The following is an 11,545-nucleotide window of genomic DNA, read 5'->3' as shown; positions in this document are numbered from 1 at the left end:
GGTTTCATGTTTACATAAATGCTGGGTTAATGCTGCACCAGTAATGCATGATTAGGACAAATCCCCTATTGTACAAAAGCAAGGACAGTCACTCATTTGAAGAGATGTCAAAGGATCGCATTCTGTTAGAAGATGGCCTAGATTTGATTCAAGTCAGGTTTAAAGATAAAGGACCATAGGAAGGGGTAGCAGTGACCTTGAAGTTGCCTATCAACAGTGAACACCTGGACAATAGCAAAGTACAGTACATAGATCACTTGGCCACAGTCTATGAAATTCTATTGACATTTACTTGTAAATTTGCATCTCTGCATATAAATTTGCACACAAACATTTTGGGCAAATCCGCACCCTCTTTTTTCCTCTTTGGCAGTATTAAAGCATCCACTCTTTCTGTAACTGAAACAACAATATATTCTCCCTGTTTACCACTGGGTCTCTTTTCTGCTCTGTAAAGCACGTTGCTGGCACTATATAAGTGACAAATAATTAAAGGCGGGGACATGATAAGTTATCCTGCCATCGTTAAGAATCATGAATGTAAGTTAAAACCAATGCTTTTATTTCCCTGATGTCCCTGTGTGTGCACATGTGAACACACTAACCAACTATATTTTAATGGGCAGTAGCTTTTCATTTGGGAGGACTGGATTAGACAGCAGATTTTGATAACAATGCCAGTTAAGGATATTAAAATGTTCTTTTCTGTATAATATGCTACATTCAGCAATGTTCTAGTCTGTGAATTAATTTTTAATGTTTTCCTCTCTGGGGCGGCGACGTTCTTGTTATTGTTTTCCTTTTTGGCAGCTTTATTCTTGGGAGAATAAATTTCCTTTGAAGTGAATGGTTGCCAGCAATGGTGTACTTACAAAAGATGAAATCCATTAAAAGCTTTGGACAAGAAATCCCTTGGTGTATGTAAAAAGGTCTCCATTTTGTATTCAGAGCATGTGTGTGTGCGCGCGCGCACGCGTGTGCAATGTTGCTATGGAGTTGAGGAAATGAGAATAGTTTTAGAATGTGCCTAAAGGCATTGGATTCTAGGACTGCATGATTTCTTTAAAAAAGAAAAATCAGACAACATAGTCTTTTGATGCCACTTAAAGCTGTATTCTGTTTTTATTGAAGTGATTTAGATTTTTCACATTAGCCTTGGTAGAAGCTATCTTAAAGAATGTCATTTCTCCCTTCACCTGTCTTTTAAATTGAATATGTTTTCAGTGTTCAGTTGGTATATTTTGAATTTTGTAGAAAAATTGCAATGTTTTCTGTGGTCATGCGGTGGCCATGTGTTTGCGTGGTGACAGGCTATATATAAGAGCTAATGTAAGCATAAAATTCCAACTGATCTGTCTCTTGCAAATAAATGATTGCACCTAAAATCTGCCACCTACTCTGTTTCTAGCTATTTCCATGTAACTACTTTCACAAGAAAAAACAAAGACACATTTACAGAAGAATACTGTATGTTTGTTTGTTTGTTTAAAAAAAGAAAGTTAAAAGAAACTTTTAAGCTAAAGCACTGTTCAGAAACCAAAAACCCTACAGAGAAGGCAAGTGAAGGAAGGAGTCAAATCCACAAAGGATCTTTTGTTTCCTATTACCAAGTTTGCCCTCCCAAGAATACAAACAATCCGGTCTGTTTGGCAGTAGAAAGCTCCAATAGCAATATTATTGCACTTTGTATATATTATATTAGGGACATTTGCAGATTTAGAAAGCTAGTCTATTGCCTGATAAGGCTTCATGACAGTAATAGTTCAGCTATCTGTTGTAACCTCTTAGATAAATTATTTTCTTTCTACTTGAAAACAAATAGAACATTTATGAAGCCCATATTCATTTGTCATGGTTTAGAGGTGGAAGAAGTCCAAACATTATCTCAGCTCAATAATGATGGGAACAGAGAGCTCATTGAGGTTATGTTCTAAATGCTTTTATTTGCTTCTTATTTTGCATTAGTACAAAAGGGTTTCAATATTACTGGGTTTTCGGATTTAACAGCTATTCAAACTTGCAATCACAGCACTGTCTGCCTGTTAATTCATTACTACTGAAGCACATTTACAAAGTCCAGGATTGCAGACTTCTCCATAGTTACTGCTGCGAGGTGGTTGCTTGGAATATAGCAGGATTGGTAGGAGATGGGGTCTGCGTCACCCATCTGAGCTTTTCCAATATGCTGATCTTCCTTTTTTTAAAAATGATGTTTTCTGACTGACAGAAACACTTGAAAAAACCCAAATGTTTTTCAATACAAGCCCAGAAGAGATCCAAGCATCGCTAATTCCAAGTCAAACTCAGAAGTATGCATGGCATTTTGGATTTCCACATGCCGAAACTCAACTTTGTTGACAGATGAAACTTCATGGCATAGCCTACATAGATAGTTGGAATTGTGGAGAGCTCATTCCAAGCAACAGGGAAGTAATCAAACACACCTTCTAATTACTTCCTGGTTCCAGTCAATGATACAAAGACTGCAATTTCCCAGCTCTGGATTGTGACCAAGATACAGTCATGGATTTGGAATCAGAGTACACAAAGCCCTAAAGAAACTTAAGCCTTATCTGGGACAAGAGCTTTCTTTTAATTTTTAAAAAATATATTTCTATGCTACTCTTCCTGGTAAATTGGGCAAATGGTGGGTCTCATTACTGAAGGACACCCCACCCCAATTGAATAGTGAATCATCAGAACCTCAGACCATGCAATGGCAAGCCTGGTTTCTGCAAAGAGTATCCAAAATCGTACAGTGACCCATGCCATCACACCCAAGTTGGAAACAAGTCCATCAAGAGAAGATAGAATGCCATGATAATGCTAAATCCAAACCAAGCCAGGACTTGAGGTTGTTATGGTTACTGTCAAACTCATGAAACCACTGAAGCTTTCCATTCTAGATACTAGATGTTGGAGGGATTTTGGATGGGCTAGATACTGTATGGCCTTCTGCCCATTCCCCGCCCAGCTGTAATCACGGGGAGAACCCAAATACAGCCACACAAATGGGAGATGGGCAGAAGCAACCAGTAGCAGCATCCCCAGCAGGGCATTTCAGGGTAGGGCTGGGCTGGGCTAGGATGTGATTGCAGAGACCCTGAATTGGGTCGCTTAGCTGTGCCAGCATGGGAGCTAGCTCAGTAAGACGACATTATTCCCTGTCCTACCTTCTGTCTGGGGTGGCACAAATAGCACCGTTGGAGCTGCACAGAGTAGCTGGGGCAACCCAGTCAGATGGGTGTGGTACAAGTAATAAATTAGTAGTAGTAGTAGTAGTAGTAGTAGTAGTAGTAGTGGCTACAAGCCCTGCCACTGCCAGCCATGCATCTGGATTGGTAATGATCAGCAAATCCTGCAGTCTCATGCATGGATGATATATGAAATGTGTTGATGCATTATTTGTATTTTTTAAAATGGCAACATAGAGACCACCATTCAGGGAATGGGGACCATTGCATCGAGGGAAGGGAACAAACCACCGCCAACAGTCTGCCATGCCATGCCACACAATTGCCACTTGCGAAACTTCTGTTCGCTTAGGAAATCTGAGTGAGGGCATCTGCTGTTGGCTGTCTTTCCACTTTGTCTTCCCCCCTAACAGCACTTCTCACAGCTGCCACCGTGCTGTAGAAATTGAGGGGCACACATAAATAAGGAAGCAGGCAAAAGCAACAGTAATGTTGGGAAACAAACACTCAGGTTTGTAACCACAGTGGTACAGCTAGAGCTGGACCTTGCGGCTGATGCCCAGGACCCAACAATCCAGGGGCTCCCTAGATGACCATTTGGAGAACAACAGATAATTGTGGAGGTCTGGGGGTATAGCATGGCAAACAGGCCCTGCATCAGCCCCTGTGCTGGCATGCATATCCCAGGGTCCTTACGATCCTTTTTTCAAAAACACATTTTATACTCATGGATTGGTCTGCCAGACATGTACATGGTTACAGATGTTCATTTTATTATTTTTATTTTGAAAATATATTATCCTCTTCCCAGTGCTATTGTTCTAGAAAAAGAGTTGCCAGAACTCACCATAAACATTCTCTTATAATGACAATGGTACCCACCTGAAAGGTGCCAGAACTGAGTTCCAGTGAGTTCTAGCAGAAAAAAGCCCTGCGTACACACGTAATATATTCTTTGTAACCACCTGAACTAACTAAAATTGCTTTTACACCCTTTCCTTGCCACTGCTACATCATTGATATAGCCTTATGCAGCCAATATTTTCACAGACAGTATTGAGTTGAGCTTTATTTTCTATATATTTTCGCTTTTCTGTCGCACACAACATTGATGGTGCTTCTCTAAACCAGGCAATAGAATGCATGTGATTATCTCCATGACACTTGGAAGGATTCAGGCACTGATTTCATAGCACTCAATTAATTGCTTTTAATGCTTGTTCAGGCACAGATTTAAATGACACTGGAGGGAACAATCAAATTGATTAAGCCTTTGAATCTGCTAAGCTTCTTGAATACATTACTACAGTCATTTTCAATTTAGCAAAGGAAAAAAAGAAAATATCTTGGCATTGTTTGGATCTTAACAGCGCAGGCAGCTCAAATGTAGATATCTAATTATTAGCTACACTTTCTAATCATTTTTCTGTCCCTTCAAATTTACTAAATTGCATTACCCCATGCTGACTGTTTCATATTCACAGTGTTAGACTGGATCCCAGTTCAACCTTAAATTCAGATTCTCATTTTAGATACTGTTAAATTATGTCTCTGAGTCTTTGTTTACAAGAATATGCCTTGTGTTTCATTTCAAGTTACAGAAACCAACCCTAAAACATTTTATATCTTGTGTCATATAGGAATTCTAATGGAAAGCATAATTCTTCTTAGCAAATTCAGAACAAAAAGAAGGCAGGTATAACATCATTAAATGTTGTGATTTAATATGAAATCTATGGTTTTCCCAATCATAACTATCATTAAATATGTTTGGTATATGTGTAGGTCAATTTACTTGAATTTCAAAAAGATAAATTTATTTTAAATGGCCATGTCTGTTAGAAAAAAGCTAAAGGGTACAATTAGGTTGGTAAATATCTTTTAAAAGGTGTTTGAAATAAACAACAATTTATTTAATAAATCTAAAGTTCTGTCTGAGAATGAAGAACCCATAAAATAAAGACTCTGACTAGTGCATTCCATGTCTACCCAAAAGAAAGCTGTGTTGCTTTCAATGGGACTTATTCCTAGGTAAGCATATATAGCAGAATCAGGATCCTCAGGCCTGGAGGTCAAGTCTGCCAAGCCTCTCCATCTACTCTTCCCAGGTCTTGCCCCAACATCGGCCACACGTTGCTGCTACTCAATGGCCCTGCTCCATCATCTCCTTGAGTGCTTTCACATTTCCGGAATGTATCACTGAACTGTAGTAATGCCTCTTGCTTACTTGGATGGATGGCAGATGGAAATATATTTGTGTGTGGAAACCTCTGGCTTTTGTGTGGCTGGAATGCAGCCTCCTGTACAAAGGTAAAAATCACTCCTGTTGCTCCACCCACTTCCGCCTCTGGCTCTGCTCATCACAGGCAGGAAGCCCTTGGCAAGTTGTTCATGAGGAGAAGTGGTCTCCAAGCTGAAAAAAAGGTTCCCCAGCCTTGGTGTATAGGTTCACAATCTAAGTGCTTCCTTCCTCAGAAACAACAACAACAACAACAACAAAATGAAAATATATCCTTTTCGAAAGGTAAGAGCTACTAAAAAGGGAGGGAAAAGGAGTGCAAAGCAAACCCTACTTTGTTCAATTTCATGAAAGAAGGTGACCAAACAATGAGGAATGTCCCATTCTAACTGTTATCAACAATCTGAAAATCACACACACACACACACACACACAAACCTGGGGCAAGAGAAGGATCACGATTCTAGTGTGCCAATGAAAGTAGAGAGAAATATTCAGTAGAATTTTGTAACTTGGGAAAACTAGACACATTTTCTCTCTCTTCTGTAGACATTCTTGGAACGAGTGTGAAGGTTGGTGTTCATATTTCATAGGAAAACTAACAGAAGATGGAAGTTGGTGGAGGCAGAGGAAATGTCATTTCCAAAGCACTGAATAACTATGATATTTAAAACGACTGATGGGAAGCATTATAATGTCTCCTGGACTCTTCTTTATTCTGAATTCCACTTTGTAAGCATGAACAAATCCACTTGATGTTTGGAATTTCGGGAGGTTACTTGAAGACTCCCAGTGCTCTTCAAGCTGTATTTTCCACCCCTTAAGGGAGGTTGCATCACTGTACCACAGTGTGGAAAAGTACAGCTGATACACCATAGAGATGGGAAGAGGGCAACCTACCCCGTCCCCATGACACAATCTTCAATTGCTGCTGCTGGTGTTCTCAGTACAGTTTCTCACAAACCCCATAATTCTTTTGCCAGACCTCAAGTTCATTTTATTTTATTTTATTTTACTTTTAAAAACTGTAATTGGAGTTTTATTTATTTTACTCTAGGTATAGGCTGCTCACTATCCCACATATCTCAAAGCAAGAGGGGGGGGAAAACCAAAATACACATATATGTAGATTGTTACATAGAACAAACTAGAAATGTGATTGTTTTCTTTGATTTGCTAAAAGCCAAGCCAAGTCTCCTCCCACTTTCCAGAGTTAGTTAAGTGAAAGAGAGGGCTGTTACATTACATGAGTTCTGTACCTACATCAACAGCTCAGCTATTACCTCTTAGTCCAGGGGGGGTTACAGGCTGGGATTCGATCCTGCCCGAAAGATTACTCTTGACCTCCAGGAAGAGTATGGGAAAAGGGAAGCCACACGCTACAGACTTCCAATGAACTTAAGCTCTTTGCTCTTCTTACTGCTTCTCCCTCAGATAGCTCCTGAGTTGCTGCTGCCTCCCAGTGTTGAGCAGAAGGACCTTATAAAGATAGCTAGGCTGCCCTTGTGAAACAGTAACTTCCTTGGGATGTGTGCCCATTTTGCTGGCACACCCTGCTTTTCCAGGAAAGGCTCACCAATCTTGGGTGTTATGGAGACCTGCCTTGCACATAGTATTGTGTCCTGTTCTGATTCCCTAATAAATCTTAAATCTTACCTCTAATCTGTTCCTGAGTCTGAAGCATATACAGCTACATTGGTTGTCATACCGCCCAATCCTAAACACTGAATTACTTAAGATTTAAGTACTGTTGAGTGTGTGTGTTTAGGAGCACAGCCTAACATGTGCTGATCTTATAAATTTCTAATAAAAGTTATATTGTAACAGGAGCAGCCAGGGGACCTGGGTTCCTGGGAAAACTGAAAAATCTCTTTAGATTATGTTGAGATAATCCCGATTTGCCTATTTAGAGCCCATTCTCACAGAGGCGGGTGACATTTTTTTCCTATTATGGATTAGGGTTTGTTTTGTTTTGTTTTTTAAGGTTGTTCCAGTTCCCTTGACCTACGCTTGATCATCCCATATATCAGAAACGACTTGTTCCCAGAATGGCACTCCCAGCATGGGCTACCCAGCATATTCAAAGACTTTCTGGGTATTAGCGGCAGCTAGACTGGTGACTGGGAGCAGCCGCCGAAACCACATAACACCAGTCTTGAAAGACCTACATTGGCTCCCAGTATGCTTCTGAGCACAATTCAAAGTGTTGGTGCTGACCTTTAAAGCCATAAACGGCCTCAGCCCAGTATACCTGAAAGAGTGTCTCCATCCCCATCATTCAACCCGGACACTGAGGTCCAGCTCCAAGGACCTTCTGGAGGTTCCCTCAATGAGAGAAGTGAAGCTACAGGGAACCAGGCAGAGGGCCTTCTCTGTAGTGGCTTCCGCCCTGTGGGACTCCCTCCCACCAGATGTCAAGGAAATAAACAAGTTTAGAAGACGCCTGAAGGCAGCCCTGTTTAGGGAAGCTTTTAATGACTGGTGTTTTAATGTATTGTTAATTTTTTGTTGGAATCCGCCCAGAGTGGCTGGGGAAACCCAGCCAGATGGGCAGGGTATAAATTATGATTATGATTATTATGATTATGATTATTATTGACTTAGGTTGTGGATGAGGACAAGCAGGAATGTGAGTATGACTTGGTGGGCAAGTGACCATCTTGAAATAGTTCTGCCCTAAACAGGATGACATCAGGCTCAAGATACGGAATATATCTGTATCATGAAGTGGTATTTGTCAGGTATACCAAACATTGCCACCAGCTAGCTCCATCTTAATGCTCAGATACTTATAAGCAGTTTCATTCCTGCTATACTTTCTCTGCATTTTTCTCTTTCTTCCACCAGTGAAAAAGATTTCCCCCTCCTTTTTTTTTTTTTAGCAAAGGAGAAAAGAAGGGAAAATGGGTCCTTTGTGCCATTCATTAGTCTGTCAGATTTCCTTCGATTGGCAGTCAGCCCTTGTATCAAAGCCATTGTTCTTGGTGTATTTTGTTGCTGGACATGGTCCCAGTAGGACTGGAAGGCTGCCACAGATATGGCAATGGCAGCAGCTTCATAACAGCGTCTCTTTATTCTGGCAACTCAAAGCCAGCCAAATTGTCCCTGTTCCATGGCTTTTAAGTAAAGAAATGCTGTGCCATGTTCTATGGGAATGAGAATACAAGACCACAGTGCAGAGCATAACTGGAAAATACTAAGAGCCAGCCACTTGGTTTGTGTAGATTGGGGGGGGGGGGGCAACAACAACAACTGCATTGCCAGGACAAAATTGGAATATGGCATCACCCTGGAAGATCAGATCTCTTCCCTGAGATATGATAAGAAATAAATATAAGATGAAAGAGACACTGAGCATATGCAAAGTACAAAGTGCATTTCCTCCTCACCTATGAGTAGCCAGAACCAGCCTTCTTGTGTATCTGGAATAAGATACACACCTGGAATGAGATACACCTTTTTCACCTGATCACCATTTAGTGAATGGAATTATAAAATTCAGAATGGGTAGCAGACAGGGAAGTGGTGAGCAGATTGGGCACAAAATTCATGACATAAGCCATTCGCTGTCCTCTTCTGCTCTGAAAAGAGTCATGCATATTAGTAAACAAACGGATAAGCAATGATGCAGCCACCTAGTGGAAACTGCTTGAAACAATGTGCACAGCACAGTTCATATGGGGACTACAGTATTATACTGTAGGTAGTTTCCACATTGCAACCCATTGCCCATTTAACGGCTTCAGCAATCTGCAACCCTATCTTGGTTAACAGAGCTTCAAAACAGCTAGGGAAAAAATAGTGTAAAGTCATTAGAAGAACACTGTAAGATATTTTGTTGCTAGGTTGCTCTGACACGAGCGTGTTTTCTGTGAGAAGAGCTGTTTCCTTGCTGTAAAACACTGATTATATTATCTCACAAAGTGCCACTTTTTGCATGAACAGGTCTCCACCTTACAACAGGTGAACAGAAAACACATTCTAAGTAATAGTCGAGACAACAAGGAGAAATTGAAAAGCTATTTCAAGTTAAATGGCATTTTGAAGCGAAGATCACAAGAAGCCATTTATTCGCTTTTTGTAGATCATTCTAGAGATACTCAAATAGTTAAGGTTTTTGCAATCTGCTTAATCTAAAGGGGGCTCTTGGGGTGGGTAATTAGCATCCACAGTATAATTTAGTGAATGCTTTTTTTTATTTGCAACTACTCAGAGAAATACAAACCTCCCCCGAGCCCTCACATTTTATCAGTGCAGATATCAAATGTTGTTTCAGCTAAGTAAGTTTTGTGCAGTTCTTGTTTCTTATGCAAATAAAAACATCTACAGACAACTCTTCAGTTTAGCAGAAATTGCTCTGATTAGTGCCTTTTGCCTAAGAGGGTATTGTGTACTCAAAAACTACTTACTTGTAATGAAACTTTGGGAATTTTATTTCCTTTGACAATTATAAAATCAAAGTAGTTTATTATCTCAAAGAAAGTGTTGAATATTGATTTTAAAAACTGCTCCGTCAAGATTATCCCATGGTGAGATTTTTGTTGTTGTTGTTGTTTAGTCGTTTAGTCGTGTCCGACTCTTCGTGACCCCATGGACCAGAGCACGCCAGGTGAGATTTTAGGCATCCCTTTAAAAAGAAAAACACTCAGACTTACCATAAACATTAGGAGTGATATCCAACTAAGATACACAGAGTAGACCCATTTAAACCAATTGACTTATTTGATTTCTGTGGGTTTACTCTGAAGACTTAGTTGGACATGACTACAGAAGTGTTTCAGTTTGTTTTAAAGTCCTTTATAGTTCTGGACCAACCAGGTGCCTATAATATAAAACACACATTTTAATAGCTCAGTTCATGAAACAAGATCTGTGCCAGTTGCAATTCTCTTTAAACACTGCATGAAAAAATATGCACATTTTTGTAAAACCATGCCAGTTGCAATAATCAGATTTCTCTTTAGACATTTAAAAGTGAGTCATAATTTTGGTAAAGAGTCCTTCATGTGACACAACTTGACACTAGAATACTGAATACTGAAAAACTTGGACTGCTTGTATTGGGAAAGTGAGTGATCTAACCTGTTATCCATCCAACCCTGTTTCCCCACAAGGGCTAATCAAGGCTGAATACGCAGGGGCTCCTTTTACAAGATGGCCTATATAAAGCAAAGATAATGCCAGCTGGTGCTGTTTGAAAGAACACCTTGGGAAAAGCAAACATACCCTCTTTCATTTTAAACAGAGATAATGAACAGCTTGATCTGCAACCTTGTTCCAATGCTGTATGTATGATGCTCTAAACATTTTCCTGGACGTAGATAGGCGAATGAAACGGAAATGTAATACTAGTAAAATGTGTGTTTGAAAATATTGTGTAATATATTTTGAAACAAATTATGAGATTGATTGAAAACATCAGACAGATGCCTAGATGGATTACAATGATAAAATATAAAATGGTAATGCTAAAAATGGCTTTCAGTGTTCAGGGTATGATTTGTGTAATTTTTTTAATTTGAAATAAATATCATTATGAGTAATGTATTATGGGTGGCTTTAAAACAGGTGATCTCACAGAAATATTAAGCTTCAGAATACATTGTTTTAGATTATAATTATAATTTGTGAGGTAGAATAGCAATAATTACGCTCATGTGAAAGAATGTTTGGATACAAGGCACAAAATCATCCAGTTAACAATAGAAATTACAATGCCAAATCAATGAATGTGTAAAATATTTTTGCTACTTTGACTTTTCTCTTGCCTTCTAATGAGATATTTTCTTTTCTCCAGTGTATGCTTTCTCTCCAATCCTATTCACTGTCAGATTTAGTATTTCTCCTCCAGATCCCATTTTACCTCTTTTTTATATAAAAAAAGTTTGTTTAAAACATAAAATGAAAGAAGGCATTAGTAATTAATTTCTTATGACACAGGTCTCTTCTTAGATAGAAGATAAAGGTTGCAATCCAGTACCCTCAAACCCACTGGTCTCAATATGATCTATCTATTGAGTTAAAACGAAACAAAATAAAAAAATTCCTTCCAGTAGCACCTTAGAGATCAACTAAGTTTGTTCTTGGTATGAGCTTTCGTGTGCATGCACAC

The sequence above is a fragment of the Lacerta agilis genome, chromosome 5, assembly GCF_009819535.1.
Source record: "Lacerta agilis isolate rLacAgi1 chromosome 5, rLacAgi1.pri, whole genome shotgun sequence".
NCBI classification, from domain to species: domain Eukaryota; kingdom Metazoa; phylum Chordata; class Lepidosauria; order Squamata; family Lacertidae; genus Lacerta; species Lacerta agilis.
The sequence above is the reverse complement of the archived record's forward strand: the minus strand, read 5'-3'. Positions refer to the sequence as shown.